Source organism: Mandrillus leucophaeus, unplaced genomic scaffold (assembly GCF_000951045.1).
Source record: "Mandrillus leucophaeus isolate KB7577 unplaced genomic scaffold, Mleu.le_1.0 Scaffold853, whole genome shotgun sequence".
Classification (NCBI taxonomy): Eukaryota; Metazoa; Chordata; class Mammalia; order Primates; family Cercopithecidae; genus Mandrillus; species Mandrillus leucophaeus.
The window spans coordinates 159270-176431 of record NW_012109286.1 but is presented as its reverse complement, the minus strand read 5'-3'; positions in this window follow the sequence as shown (position 1 = coordinate 176431).

Genomic DNA, 17162 nt, shown 5'->3' with positions numbered 1-17162 from the left:
CCATTTTATAAAGAGATACTCATTTACGTAAATGTGAATTCTAGAATGAGGATTGTTTAGGATAGTCAATCACTTACAGAAATTACTTCCTGCTGAAAATGAGAAGAAAATATTTTCCCACTCTTCTGTGAACATCTCAAAATACAGATGGCAAGGCTCCAGTGGCCATGGGAAGATGGAATGGCACTCCGTGGTCACTCAGAGATGGCAGTGCTGACCTCCGACGCAGATTCCAGGCCATGTTTGGAGCTGGGGTGGGTCCTTTGTGAAAACACATTGCCATTCTGTTGACTTCACTTGGCATGGCTCTCATTGTCATTCTGGTAATGGTGACGGGAATACAATATCTTCATTGTACTTTTTTTCTCTGTATCTACCTTTGACCTTGATTTCTAAGTTTCTTCCGTTATTTTGAATACAAGTGTTTTGTATTTACGAACTACTTCACAGTTTATAATTCCTATTTATAAAATATTTTATTGAAAGACACACTCAGTGCAGGAAACCATGTCATTTGGAAAGTGGTACATATGGGAATGGACCTGACCAGGCCAGCACTATTTGGTGACATATTTCTATATTATCCTAACTAAAAGCTAAGGAGCCACATGGCATAGTCTTTGCATGGAGTGGAGTTCAGAAAAGGGGTTCAGCTGCCAAGCAGTAGATAAAAAGGGAGTTCATTTTTCAGAGAACATTGAAGAGAAGCCATTTTCTAATTTTCAGTAACACTTCTTAAGAGCTCCCTTTCTCCACTCTCCAACTATTTAGTCATTCTCCATATTCTAAATCACAAACAATTCAGAGGCTGAAACAGGCTAGCAAAATCACAGATGTAATACATGTGTGCTTATATGAATATGTATGCTAGGTATGATACACATGCAGATATAACGTGTAATATATACATATATACATATATATCACATACACACATATACAAATGACTACATAATACATGCGTATATATATACACACACACATGCATATATGTGTTTCAGTTTAAGCATAGATATTCATGTAAAAACTACTGAGGCTGGGAACAGGAGCTCACACCTGTAATCCCAATATTTTGGGGGGCCCAGGAGGGAGGATTACTTGAGACCACTTCGAGACAAGCTGGGGCAATAGTGAGACTCTGTCTCTAAAAAAAAAAAACACAAAAATTAGCCAGACATGGTTGTAGTGGATACCTGTAGTCTTAGCTACTCAGGAGGCTGAGGTGGGAAGATCATGTGAACCCAGGAGTTTGAGGCTGCAGTGTGCTTTATTTGTACCATGGCACTCCAGCCTGGGAGACAGAGCAAGACACTGTCTCAAAACAAAACAACAACAAAACAACCAACCAATCAAACAGAAAACCCACGACAACAACAACAACAAAACTACTGGAAGTCTTTGTAGCAATACACTTAGGATGAGATAATTATCTCCCAGAGCCCCCAGCTTCATATACCATCGCTTTGGGGGTTAGGGCTTCAATATATATATGAGAAAAGAGGAGCACAAACAGTCTGTAACAGAGGCCATCCATGGTTTTGTTTCTAGGTAACTCTTCTAGGCGTATGAAATATCTTGGTGGGAGGTTTTCATGGACACCCAACTTTGTTTCTGTTCCTAACTCTAAGATGGCTGAATTGGGCAACAAGATCGATGTCGAGGTAGCACAAATGTGTGTTCAGAGTCCCCTGGGGTGAAGGCAATATTAATCTAGAAATGGCAAAGAACCCTTCAGCCTCACATGCTATTTTCAATTTAATGCAGATGATAGGAAAAAGAGGCATACACAGAAATTAAAAGAAAAACAAATTCAAAACAGATGTCAGGAAATACTTTGCTCCCCAGAGGAAGAAAAAAAAAAAAACAGATGAGAAGAATATTTTAACAAGGCAGTTTACTGAGTTAAGAAACTGTGATCGTCATTTAAAAATAGAGACCTGGTGCTGGGCTGGGGGTGAGGTAGGCAGACACTAAATTTGGAGTGAGAAACGTGACCTTCCATAGAGAAAAATAAGCCCAGTGTGAGTTAGTCCCATTTATCATGCTCCACTGCCCCCTGCCTTAGTCTCTCCTTGGGTGTTTGAAAAGGTGTGCTAAAGTTGTGTTTATGAGACAGGAAATACATGTTTTAGCAAGAAATAAATCTGTCCCTACAGACATAGATGGCTGTGTATTTCATTAAGTTGGGAGCCAGTTGTACCCCTTTTCACCTTTGTTTCCACTTTAGATGCCATCACATGGACAGACTTTTCCAGACGAAGGTCTCATAGCCAGTTTTCCGAATGACTTTAGGTCAGGTTTACAGACCAACATATCCTGAGTGATTATGGTGAGTAAAGTCGCCTTCCAGCCTCGTGTTTAATACTCTCTTTTATTTCAAGGGTGAGAGGAGAGTAGCATGGGTTGAGAAGTTGAGGAGAAGTTTTGGACCAAAACATTTTTAGTTTGTTTTAGAAATGCTTGTCCAAGAAGACCAAACATTTTAAAGCTTCTCAGACGACATACCACTGTAGTTTCTCCATCTCTGTCTTGTGAAGTCACCCTCAAGAATGACTCAAGAAATAAGGCTGCTGAATAATGATGCATGAATTAGATGCAACTTTAGAAATGGAAGGTTCTGGCAAATTCTGCATGAATTTTTTTTTAATTGTAGTCCTCAATGTTAAAAATATTTACAATATGGTAGAAAATCAATGAAGTATGTGCAGTCTAGTATAGTGAGTCCTGACAAAATTTCATACAAAATGCTGTTTTTATTGACATATTCCCAATGTCTAGTACATAACTTGGAATGCAGTAAGTGCATTGTAATTTGCATTGAAGGAATAAATATCCCATGCCCTCACTCGTTGTTCAAATTATTTCTTACTCTTTGTTTTTCATGCAGCATGCTGTTATTTGATACATCTCTCATCAGGTAAGTCCCCTTTTTGGAATCATTTCAGAGTAAGTCCCCTGCTCCCCCTGCCCCTGCCCCACAAAGAATTTGTTGTTGCTTCCTCTGAGCTCCCATAAGCCTCAGGGCAAGCTGCTATTATAGCAATTATAATATCCTATTGTGCTGATGCATCTGTTTGTCTCCCTTCTTCAGAAAAAAGCTACTCCCCCTTGAGATCAGGAGAATGTGTTATTGCATTGCTTGTCTTTAGTCTCTGGTACATTTTTAGCATCAAATTAATAGCCAATGAAAGTTTATTGAACTGAAATGATCTGAGAAATTGTCTTAGTTTGGGTTCATTTATAAAAGGAACCTGAGATAAAGTCTTGAGTGCCTATGGTTTATTTGGAAGATGATTCCAAAAGTGAGGGCTTGAGAAAGTGATGTGAAAATGGTAAAAACTCAGTAAGGGGTAGATTGAGCTGGTATCACCTTGAGCAAGTGAGGTTCATTCCCTGTGATAACCGTCTGAAAACCCGCATAGCATGTAACTCGTAATTCCCCTCCATCTAAAGAGAGGCTGGGGCATTTCTCTATCCATCCCTCTACCCATCTATAGTAATGGTTGGCCTGGGAACAATCCCCATTATTGTCTGGCTACCCGGACTGCATGAGCTCCCAAGACTTTGGAGATAGCAAGAGACAAAAATGCTGATAGCCACACAGGACTGCTTGAGATCAAAGCTATCCGCACCTGAGGACCTGCCTATCCCAGCTGCAGATAAAGACTGAGGTGGGCTGTGGGTGGGGCAAAATAGTATCTACTTAATCCCCAGGAAGTATTTATTGAACGATTTGACTGAGGAACGACTGACTGAGGAATGAACGAGAAGTCTTGTGAAGGTTGAGTGGATGGACAAATCAAGTCTGATTAACAAACGTGCACATAGAGTGCTGGATTTCTTTCACTCCAGCTGATAGGTAACTTCTTTAGGGGTCATAGCATAAGAAAACGCAGACCTACAAAGCCAATTTGCATCTGCATATGCGTGCATCGAAGAAGTAGGGAGATCAACAAGTTATCTTTCTTGCTGCCTTGAGGAGTAAAGACGGGCATGCTCGCACGTTTTTGTATATTCATGGGTGTGTGTCTGTTTAGTGTTCACATTTATAACCCTCAGACTTCTGGTGCCTCATGTTAAGCTGTAGAAGTAATTTTTAAAAACCTGTATTACGCAACCTACAGAATGGGAGAACATTTTTGCCATCTACCCATCTGACAAAGGTCTAATATCCAGAATCTACAAGGAACTTAAACAAACTTACAAGAAAAAAAAACAAACAACCCCATCAAAATGTGGGCAAAGGATATGAACAGACGCTTCTCAAAAAAAGACATTTATGCGGCCAACAAACATAGGGAAAAAAGCTCAACATCACTGATCATTAGAGAAATGCAAATCAAAAGCACAGTGAGACACCATCTCATGCTAGTCAGAATGGTGATTATTAAAGATTCAAGAAACAATAGATGCTGATGAGGCTGTGGATTAGGAATGCTTTTACACTGTTTGTGGGAATGTAGTTCAACCATTGTGGAGGATAGTGTGGCAATTCCTCAAGGATCTAGAACCAGAAATACCATTTGACCCAGCAATCCCATTACTGGGCATACACCCAAAGGGATATAAATAATTCTACTATAAAGACAGATGCACACATGTATGTTTATTGCAGCACTTATCACAATAGCAAAGACTTAGAACCAACCCAAATACCCATCAATGATAGACTGGATAAAGAAAATGTGGTACGTATACAGCCTGTACTATGCAGCCATAAAAAGAAATGAGATCATGTCATTTGCAGGGACATGGATGAAGCTGGAAGCCGTCATCCTTAGCAAACGAACACAGGAACAGAAAACCAAACACCACATGTTCTTACTGATAAGTGGGAGTCGAACAATGGGAACACATGGACACAGATAAGGGAACAACACATACCAGGGCCTTTGGGGTAGTAGGGGGTGAGGGGAGGGAAACTTGCTAATGGGTTAATAGGTGCAGTAGACCATCATGGCACAGTACAGCTATATAACAAACCTGCAAGTTCTGCATATATATCCCGGAACTTAAAAAAAAAAACTGTATTATGATTTGTCTAGTATCTTTGAAAACTCTTAAATATTCACTTACTGATGGTAACCATGTCTTTTCATAGACCAGAGAGCTCACATCAAAGGTGAGAAACATCCATGCAGAAATGAGAGTATTCACACTCAGTGGTAATGAGGCAGTTTCTTTACCTTTAACTCCCATGTTACAAAGCAAACAAATCCTTTCATACAAGCCACAGTGAAGGAACTTGCTATAAAGGACAAGTGAAAATTATCCAATTAATGGAGCAATCCAGAAGTTTTTGGCGTTCTCTTTGTGGCAAACTTTTATCAGATATTTGTAGAATATTTTTGCCGTCAAATTGTTTGCCTTTTATTTATTTATTTTTTTCTTGAGACGGAGTCTCCCTCTGTCACGCAGGCTGGAGTGCAATGGGGCCATCTCAGCTTACTGCAGCCTCGGCCTCCCGGGTTCAAGTGATTCTCCCACCTCAGCTTCCCGAGTAGGTGGGATTACCGCCCCAACACACCAGGCTAATTTTTTTTTTTTTTTTTTTTCTGAGAGGGAGTCTCGCTCTGTTGCCCAGGCTGGAGTGCGGTGGGGCCATCTTGGCTCACTGTAAGCTCCTCCTCCTGGGTTCCCGCCATTCTCCTGCCTCAGTCTCCCTAGTAGCTGGGACCACAGGCGCCCACCACCATGCCCGGCTAGCTGTTTGTATTTTTAGTAGAGACGGGGTTTCACCGTGTTAGCCAGGATGGTCTTGATCTCCTGACCTCGTTATTCACCAGCCTCGGCCTCCCAAAGTGCTGGGATTATAGGGGTGAGCCACTGCGCCCAGCCAAATTGTGTTTGACTTTAGAGCGAGAGGAAACTTGGTATTTTATTTAGTAGAGAATTAACCTGATTTAGAATTTAAAGGTTAGGATTCCATAAAAGAATGAGAATGATGTTTAAACAAAAGAGAGGGTTTCAAAGATTTGGAAAGTTGTCTAATTGGGGATATAAGGCTGTATTTTAAAAATAACTGAGCTTTGTGTTTTCTGTAAGACATATTCAGACTAACAGTACATATTATCTGTCGTTACGTTGAATAGAAAACAAAATGTTCTATTTCTAAGTACGGATTCTAGAGCTATACCACGTGGTAGGGGCCCACCAATGCCCGTGGCACTGAGTAACTTTGGGATCACAGATGAATCAAGCGTAGTACTTGAGAAATAAGTGGAAAAGAAGACCCTAATGATGAATAGGTTGATTCAAGAAATAAGGAATAGCAAGTGCTAGGAGATACTTTTGGAAATTCGTCTTTGAAGGTGTCTTCACAAGTTAGCTGAATTTGGACACCTTTATTGACGGGAAATTTTCGTTCTGTCCAATCACGTTTTGAGCAGTGACCTTGTCATGGATAAACCCAAGCTGTACAAATAATGATGTACCAGGTAACAAAGATTAAAGCTATTTAGAAAAGATAAGTTCTGTGGTATTAGAGCAGAATAGTCAATAATTTATTTGGTCTGAAACACACTCTGCATAGCTGCAGAAGCTAAGTAGCGTAAACCAGGGAGTTTGATATTTATCCCATTCTTAAGAGAATAAGACTATAAGAAGACTGGCTAGATTTTTGCAAAGACGCTTTGAGTTATTCATAGATACATGAAATCTAAATGTAAAGTGCAGTCATGGTTCATTCTCCACTGAAGGCTCAGAAGGCTCATCTCTCTCACCTTTCTTGTAATGAACTTAAATAAGCTGGGTGAAAAAAATGAATTATTATTTTAAGAAATCACATCCTCTCTGGATTGGAAGGAGCATCAGTATTCAAGTTTAATTACTCACATAAAGCTTAAGACTTGTCAGTAACATCCTTATCAATAGTCTGCAGGTATGTGCTTGAGTTTCAGCATTATTTCAGTATTATTCAGTGTTACAAGCATCCCAAACCTCCTACAGCAGTTTATTCTGTATGGAGGTAAATGATTTTTCTGATAGCTTACAATTCCTTGAGTGTTTCTCAGTATGTACTTAGATATTCTTAAAATGTAGTCTCAGGACATTCCAGAAATGATTTTAAAGCACAGACTATTAAATTCATCATTTTCTAAATTATTCAACTCTTAATGCAGCTGAATAACAAATTAGCTTTGGTTTGGCAGTCAGTTCCATTACACTGCTAATTTATAAAAAGCTTAATCTACCTATGACCCCAGAAGGCTCTTTTATGCCTGCTGCCATTGAGGCATGAATTGTCAATTGCCTCCTTACAGAGGAAGTATTGGAAAGGGAAGACTGTCTAATAATTTTGAGTCCAGCAGGTAATTTTGCCACTTACATTTCAGTATGTTCTAGCATGTCAGACTCTACCTATGCCCTGCATACACACCATTCCAACCACAAAGCCCTAGTGCACTAAGATTATATGGCTCATTCAGGCTGGAATACTCTGCAGGGCTATGCCCTTTCCCTGCTGTGGTCACCTTTATGACCAGCTACTGTGCCTACATGTATCTAGAGCAGTGGTTCTCAGTCAAGGATGATTCTCCCTTGCAGGAGACATTTGGCAACGTCTGAAAACATTTTTGGTTGTCATATCTGGAAGGGGGTGTTACTAGCACCTAGAGGATATTGTCCAGGGATACTACTAAGCATCCTACATTGCACAGGACAGCCCCTGTGACAAAGAATTCTGTAGCCCCAAATGATAATAATGCCAAAGTTAAAAATGCTAATGTCAGTCATTTATTATCATTGATAATAATTAAGTGCTTATACACATTCACAAGCACCTTCTGGAATTCCAGAAGTGCCTTCCTGTGTGCACCCCTGGACATAAAGTGTTAGATTTAGCTCTTGTCCTCAAGATAGTTATCTTCTAAAACAACCACTCCTAATCAATGGGGTGTACAATGTGCTGAGAAACAGTACAACAATCAATACAAGCAGGTTTTGTATGGTTTCACATGGGCACATTTAGCAAGAACAGCTGTGGTGATTTCTCCTGAGAGATTAGATATCGTAAGTTCCTTAAGTTAGATTTGCACTGCAACACGCAGAAACAGCCATGTGAACCTTTCTGTGAATCATGAGTGCTGGTTTCTATACTATGAACTATAGGTATAAGAATTTATATTTATCAGATTGATGTAAGGTGTAACCCTATTAGTAGGTAACACTGATTATAATTCCAGAAAGATAAAGCTTTGTACAAGGCTCTTTTACATCCTTTTAAATGTATATATACACATACACATATATATATACACACACACACACATATATATAAATTTGCCAATGCAGTCTCAAATTTCAGAATGTATGGCTTCTCTGTCAGCTTCAGTGAGGCTTAAGCCCCTGTAGAAACATATGTTTCTAATGGAAACATTAATTAATTGTTCAATGTAGTAATAAAGTGCCCTGATGGATTTGCAAAGTAACTTGATAGAGTCTGCTTTTTCTATGTGATAGCCATTTTTATTGCAATGTTCCTTCCTTCAAATTTTAAATTTTGAGACATATAGGAGGTAGCATCCATAGCACTTGGTGACTGAATAAAAAGGAGCACTACAAGGATAGGGAATGACGGAAGATTCTTCAAGGTCTCACTTGAGCAATGGCATTCATGGAAGAGACATTTGCCGGATATTGAGGGGAAGAGCAAGAGTTCAGATATGGACATATTCAGCTTAAGACACCTGTATGACTTATAAGTGAGAAGTTCCAGTTATATAGTTGGACCCAGAGCTCAAGAGAGATGTTAGAGTGGAAATGTAGCTCAGGGACTTTGTATGAGAAGTCATGGAATTAAACCAGAACATCTGTTGGAAATATACAAATTAAGGAAGTGAAGTCAGCAAAGGAGACAGAATAGATTGGTGGAATTCCAGAAAGGTGCAGAGAAATGGAAACAAAAGAGCAGAGAGTCTCAAGGAGCAAATCATCAACTGTTGTATGCAACAGAGTGGCCAATGAGACTGTAAACTGCTGCATGTCCATGGGAGAGCTTATACACATTCACAATTAGGAATAAAAAATAAATTCCACAGCAGCGTCTGAGCTGTGCATAGGCTGAACTTGAGCACAGCAAAGAGAGACTGGGTAACTGTGCAGTGAGAGTGCAGTATTAAAGCTGGGAGTCAACCAGCCTTACTGTTGATGTGAGATATGTCAGTGGATAGCAGGATCAGAACAGTGACCCCAGAAAAAATGAATCCCAGCCACACCAGCTATATTTTCTTTACTACAATCTTTACTAGAGATGTGTCCATAACTGTGTAGCTAATGATCAGGGTTCAGGTTCTGTCTTGCATGAGACCGCATTCGAGACCCTGGAAAGCCACAGAAATTTGGAATGCATCATTTTAAATTAGTTTTGTTAAAGACAGTATGCAAAATTGTTAAACTCTGGGCTTTACACAGCCTGCCATAGCCCAAGATCTTTACCATTACTCATGTGGAAAGAGAGTGGTGAATATATTTGTTTATATTTAAGGAAACTGTTAAGTATACCTCTGTTATGTGTAAAGTAGTATACATTTAGTTCTATTCAATGAATTGTTTTCTAATCTTTAAAAAATATCAAAGTAAAAAAGCCCCAGCATATCCTTCAGATATTAACTACCAGGTAAATCCAACTATCACTAGTCATTGTGTCAAGATTATGTAGGTGAGATAATGACGATCACTCAACATTTCACAAGAGGATTGGTCTCCTTTTGTTGCTCTGTATTTAAGCCAATACATGCAATATGTTTGGATTGTGACCAGTTTAAAATGTCAACATCCAAAACTAAAGCCATCCAGATTGGCAGCAAACTACTAGAAGGTAAATAGGAGAAGTATTTTTTTGAGTGCACTTGCAAGTTAATCCTTAAAGTAACATGGTGTATATTAGAATGCGTGGTGAAAACCAGAGATTGAATGGCAAGGTTTGATTGATAGAAACAAATTGGTACAACTTCCAAGTAACACTACAGCATGTGAATAATGTCCATTTTTATGGTTTATTTCCAGAGGCTACCCTAAAGATTGGTTAACTAGCAACCTATCATTTGATCTTTGCAGGAAAGGTGCTGGATGAAAGCTTTTTTTTTTTTTTTAATTTAATCTTCTTGACTTGTCTGTGATGACTTATTTGGGCATCTTCCTCCATGTGACAAGTAGACACAAGAATGAATAAAACCCATCACTGGTTCCTAAGTCTGGAAACCTTAAGGTCAAGGTGCAACCCCGTTAACTTTTGTACACACAGCACTGCAAACAGCGCAGTGGAGTAGGCTTTAGATAAGGTATGTGGGCCCTGGGCAGAGACTGCAGCCTGGAGGAGTGGGAAAGGCAAAAAGAGGAGTAAGACCAAAGCAAAAGGAGAAAGGCTGCTGAGGGGGCTCTCTGGTCACCCACAGCCTCACTCCCTTTGGATTTGAAAAGACAATTCGATGATTTTGATTTCCACCTTCTCCTCTGATTTTATTTTTTCTTCCTCCTTCTCTCCTTTTCTCTCTTTCTTCCTCCTTTCATCCTCTTTTTTTTTTTTTTTGTAAAATCACTGTAAAATTAAACTGCTTTTTGTAATTAATGGACTAATTTATAATCAGCTATTTGTAATTAATGGACTAATTAATTTGTAATCAACTATTTGTAATTAATGGACTAAAGGTTGTTTTCGTTTTGTTTCCCTAAGTTCAAAGCCATTAATGACAAATCGGCTTTAGGCAGTCCTTCATCCGACCACACTTTGTTAGTAATTTTCTATTTTTAATTTAGAAAACAGCACTCTGTGCAGAACATTGAATGTGATTTACTTAATTATTTTCCATTAAAATGATAAAAGTTTAAGAAACAAAAAGAATGCAGCATGTCATGTTAGAAATCAGGGCAGATACTCTTATAATTCAGTGTTGTTTCACATGGTTAGTAGACCAAGTCTGTGGCTACATGAGACAGGTGATAATAGTTACCACAGCTCTGATCATTAAACTCTCTAAGCTACATCTTTATAAAACATTACCCTCATAGTTGTAAAGATTTCTTTTAGATAACACACATGCCCATGCCTTAATGTAATTCTGACACTGGCCAAATAACAGGCCAATAATTGGATGTTTGACCATTTATGAAAACGGAAAAAGGGCTTTAAAATCATTTAGTGTACATTAGCACAGGAAGTAGGAGAGGACATCTCACTCTTTAGATTTCTCTCTGTTTGGCAGATGGCTTCACTTATTCTTAGTGATTGATATTGATGGGACAATTCTTTATTGTAATATGGCAGTTTATTCAATCTCAGGGCCACCCATCATAATTTATATTGCTATAGTTTGAAATATGGAAGTTAGAATTCATACTTGAGATATTCTTGGATATGAGATGGAGAGGAAAGGACACTTCCCTTCTAATTTAAAGGCCTCCCTCTTCCTCTTTCTTCAGTTAACGTAGCTTTGCATATATAAAAATCTGTCTTTTTTTTTTTTTTTTTTTTGAGACGGAGTTTCACTCTTGTTGCCCAGGCTGGAGTACAATGGCATGGTCTTGGCTCACTGCAACCTCTGCCTTCCGGGTTCAAGCGATTCTCCTGCCTCAGCCTACCAAGTAGCTGGGATTACAGGCACTCGCCACCATGCCCAGCTAATTTTCATACTTTTTGTAGAGGCGGAGTTTCACCATGTTGGTCAGTCTGGTCTCGAACCCCTGACCTCAGGTGATCCGCCCACCTTGGCATCCCAAAGTGCTGGGATTACAGGCGTAAGCCACCGCGCCCGGTCCCAAAACTTGTCTATTTTAACATCTGACTGGACCTTTTGGAAATTCTTATCACCTTGCCATTATGGAGTTCTTCAGCCTGTTTTGCAAAATTGCTTGTCTTTCTGTATACAGCCATCTCTATTGCCCATTTATTTTATTACTTCTCCATGATCCTGAAAAGCAGACAACAACAACAAAAAATACTTAAAACTGGTAACATTGGTTTACTTAAAGAAGTAAAGCTCTTAACAGCTTATGAAGCACACTTATTTTGTAGGTTATGGTGACTTTATCCCAGTATAAAAAACATAATTAACAAATAATAGGTAAATAATGAATGACTAAATAGAGCCAACTAAGCAACAAAATATCCATATTCCAGCAACTGCCCTGCTTTCTGCTTCCCCTAAAAGCTTCTCATTCCAATTAGTGGCAATGCCTGCCTTTCAGTTGCTTGGATCTAAAACTCTGGAGTCATCTTTGATGCCTCCATTTCTCTCATTCCTCATCAGCAAATCTTATCCATGTTGCTTTCAAAGTATCCAGAAATCGACGACTTCTCACCACCTCTGTGGATGCCACACTGCCCTCAGCCTCCATCGTCCCTTGCTGGATGTTCCAGTAACCTCCCTGCTCTACCCTGGCTTCCCCCTCTTGTCCCTAGAATACAAGTTCAACAGATGAGCCTGACAACCCATTCGTTCATCATTGAAGTAGATCGGGTCACCCTCTTCTCAATCTTCTGAGACTTCTCAAAGCAATCTAAGTAAAAGCTGAAGCCTCTAAAATGGCTTATGTAGTTGTCCCAGTTCTAGTTCTGACAGCTCCATCTTTCCAATCTCTTCCCCTTCTCCTCTAGCTCTTGCTGATGCCTTTCCAGTTGCAGAGTCCCCTCACCACCCTTCCAACATGCCAAGCCTGCTCCCAACTCCAGGGCCTTGGCGCTTGCTATTCTCTCCACCTGGAATGCTCACCCTTCCTGTGTCAGCGTTGCTCAGGGCATCTGCACCTCTTTCTGGGGGGTCCCCACTCAAACAGCACTTCAGTGAGGCCTTCTCGTGACCACCTGATTTAAAATGCTCAGCCCTCATGTAACATACCATGTATTCATATGGCACATTTTGTGTATTATTTTATTACTGTAGAATGTGAATTCTCTGAAGCAGGGACGTAGCGAAGCAGTGTGCTTCCCTCAGAGCTGTACCACCGGTGCGTGGAGCAGTGCTTGGCACATACATGGAGCCAAAACATATTGGCAAAATGAATGATCCATAACAAATATGTCTAAACTCTGTTATCAAAAACTCCTGCAGTCCTATTTTCTATTCCCCACAGCACAGTTACCTTCACATTACCTGAGTTCGCCCACTGCCCAGAAGGCCCTGCTGTAGCCTTTGCAAGCCCCGGCCCAGCTGCTGCCCCCTCTTCCTGACACTTGCTGATGCTTGCTACTTGTCCCTGTTTCTTGGATATTTATACTTCCTAACTTATATGTACATTAAATTCCTCTAAAGAATTTAATGTATCTTTCCCTTTTCTTTTTTTTTTCTTTCTTTCTTTATTTCTCTTTTTTTGAGACAAGATTTCACTCTATCACCCAGGCTGGAGTGCAGTGGTGTGATCACGGCTCACTGCAACCTCAAACCCCAACACAAGTGATCCTCCCACTTCCATTTCCCAAGTAGCTGGGACTACAATCAAGTGACACCACACCTGGCCAATTTTTTAATTTTTTTTTTTTTTTTGTAGAGACAGGGTTTCACTGTGCTGCCCAGTGTGGTCTCGAATTCCTGGGCTTAAGCTACCCTCCCACATCTGCCTCCCAAAGTGCTGGGATGACAGAGGTGAGCACCGCACCTGGCCTGCAAGAACATAGCTGTTTCAGCAAGGGGTGCGTGTTGTTATTAGTATTTCCTCAATAAATACATGTTGGCTGAGCGAAGGAAGATATGCATAAAGGAAAATCAAATGAATGACACATGTTCTGCCCTTCAGTGAGCAGGAAGAGTGTGCAAAATCTGGAAAGAATTTATTTATGGGCGTATTAGAAATATCCCAAACACACTTTGATGGATTAGGCTGCTGATACTTTTTAATCATATACATCTTTGGTGCTTTTTCATCTGATTGAACTTCCTTTGAAAGAGATCATCCATTGAAAAATTACATTACCAAAGCTAAGAGCCACATTTAAAAGATGAAACTTCCTCTTTCCCCCTGCTCCTAGAATTATTCTTCTTTTTCCCCTATTGGAAGTTAACTTTTAAAATTAATTTTATTATCATTAACTATCTTTAGCTTAGGTACATTCAACTTGAAGAAGTTTTCTAATCAAAGCTAAAACTCATTGTCACATATTCCTGAAAAGAAATGTTCTCAACATACTAATTCAGGCATTCATTACATATTTTGTTTTTGATGCAATTTAATCATAGGAACTTACATAACCTACAATTAGCCACTCCAGGAACTGAAATAATATTTAAGCTACTGCAACAGCAAATTTTTAATTCTTTAACAATGGTTACTATGCAAATACCAACTAAGCAAACTCTCTTAATTTTTTTATAAAAGTAACATACATGTGAATTTAAGTTTACTATTTGTGTGTGTGTACATGTGTGTGAAAGAGTGTGTCTGCATATGTTCATACATATCTGTTTAACAGATATATCTATATGGAATTATTAGATGTTAAAAGCATGAGAAGCATAATGTATTAGGAGTTCTAATCTAGAAATCCAAATTCGTGGGTTCTAAATATTATTTATGTAACTGGAACTATTTATTAAATACATACTTTGTGCTAAGTGCTTTGCATACATATCTCATTAATCCTCCCAACAAATGTGTGAAACAATTACTGTTATTCCATTTTGCTGATTAGGAAACTGAGGCACAAGGAACATAAACGATGATAATGATGACAAACATGACGACCAAGGTTATTCAGCTTATAAATGCCCGTCTGACTCTAATGCCCATGTTCTTGCGCTAAAGCTTTGCCAAGATTCATTCCTATTATTCCAGCGCTGTTAGTGTCTTAAGTAAGTCACTTGATGGCTACGATATGAATGGTGTTCTCTGGAATCATCTAATATGGCTGCTATTCTTCTATGGTCTTGAATGTCTTTATCTGTAAAATGGGGACATAATTGCTGCTCTGTTATCTCACAGATGATTTGCGGTAGAGTTTTCACACCAACTCAGTAAAGAACATGAGTGTAAATGGCAGTACTATGGTTGCATTTTGAATACATAAGTGCAGCAATGACAGTGTTCCAGTTTGAATTACTATTTTTTATACAATTAATTGTAGCACAGCTATTATCAGACTCAGCTCCAAGGACACTTCCCTGACTACTGATTCCTTTCTTTCCTTCATATGACTTATAATGTACATTCATTTCTTCCATCCTAAGTTGCTTGCTTCTTTGAGGGCAGGTACTCTATATTTTTCACAATTCTAAGTGTTCCTGGAATCGTCAGTTCTAATGTACATCTAGTCATCTATTTCCAGTCTGGGAATAGAGTGATCTCAAACTTTTCCTCGACTGTTTTATTTCATTATTAATTACTTAATAAAGGAATTAATGTACCTAATTCCTTTAATGACCAAGGTGACCAGCAATCAAGGAATGGCATCTAGGTGCCTTGTGTGTACTCCATGTTATGGCCCCATTACTTCTCATCTTTTCAGATTTCTTGGCTATGTGCACATAGAATAATAAACAAATCTTTTATTCATATACTTTTTCTGTTCCTGCTTTTAAAAGACATGATTAAAATTGTTATTAAATATATGACTTCATTATTTGCATTTCAATTGAACACAATTACAGGTGTAAGGGTTCACTTTTATGAATTAACATGTTTATTGACTTTATATGTATTCACAATATATGGAAGTTTTCTCACTTTCAGAAGTCACATTACATACCACTGCATTGAAGAATTTAAGTTGATAAATGGGTTCTTTAGATCTACCCTAGAATGGTATTTGTTATATAGCCTCTTTGCAGTGGAGGGAAAAGTTCAGCGTCTGAAATTTGTTTCCAGGCTTCCTGTTTGCCTCACCCACTGGGAAGGGTAGGGAGCTCCCAAACTGCACGCCTGGCTCAGTTCTAGAAAGGCGGGACACCAGGTGCTTTTCTACCTGTGTCCAACTGCAGATGCTCTCAATCCAAGAGAATGAAGCACTCAAGTCACCTTGAAGTCATCACAATTTTACCTCTTGGAGGAGCCTCTACAGCTGAGATTTACACTTGACCTCGGACCAAGTCCTATGTCATGGCTTTCATGCATGGACAGTGGTAGAATGTGCAGAAGCCAACACCGTGGTGATGCTGCCAGTCGGCCTCTACTGCATAGATAGGATGGGAAAGGAATGCCTTGTGAAGGCCTGCAATAGAAACAGGAGTGGAAAGCAGAAACCATGGCTAGCATCCTCCATGTTTAGCTCAGCACTGACACTTGACCCTCAGACATTTTAATTAATGACTTAGTAATAGTGTATAGCCATTTAGTTATTATTATTATTATTTTGAGAAATCAAGACAGCCTCGTTTTCAGTAGCATCCACTACTGAGTATCATTCATCTACTTAACAGGGATCCGACGTGAGTCCACAATTCTTCATCTTGTGCAGGATAGAAGTGATCCAACACCAGGTTTCTACTTCCCAGCCTCTTGTATTCTATGTTAGCCTCACTGGGGACTGGATAAGTTATCAGAAAGAATTTACTCATTTATAGTCTTATGGTCTTTTATCATATCCTCACAAACTATAAAGCAATAAAACACAACAAAGTCATTCTAATCTTAGTTTAAATAATTTTAGAAGCAACAGGCTCCACTAGCCAACTATGTCTGAACACTCTGATAAAAGACAAAGTGTGATACCCTTATCTTCAGTTTCTTTTGAAGCTTACTTTTTAGAAAATAAATGCATATTGAAATATAACTTGCTTCATACATTCCATTGTATTTAGAACACCGAACTCAATGAATGTCTGTATAAATAAACTGCAGTAAAGACATACTTTGCATTCTAAATAATGAAACACTATGGACAGAAGTAACTGTAATGGAACACACATTTCTATAGTTAATATAAATTTATATTGTTTCTACAAAGGACCAAAAAGTAGATATTAACAGGTCAAACAAATATGGCTATCCCAGTTAATTAGTTTAAGGGCTTCACTGAGAGCCTGCTCTAGGTGCTTATGTGTTTACTTTGGCAAAATGTGCACTGTATCAAACCAAAAAGCTAGGGAAATAGGTTTCTCAACATAAATATATTACCAAGTAGAATTCCATAATTAGCAACACATAAAATCAGATATAGAAAGAGTAAAACCAGGCAAGAAAATTCAAAAATATTTGGGGGTTTAGATTTGAGAAAAGGCACCTGAATTATACATATC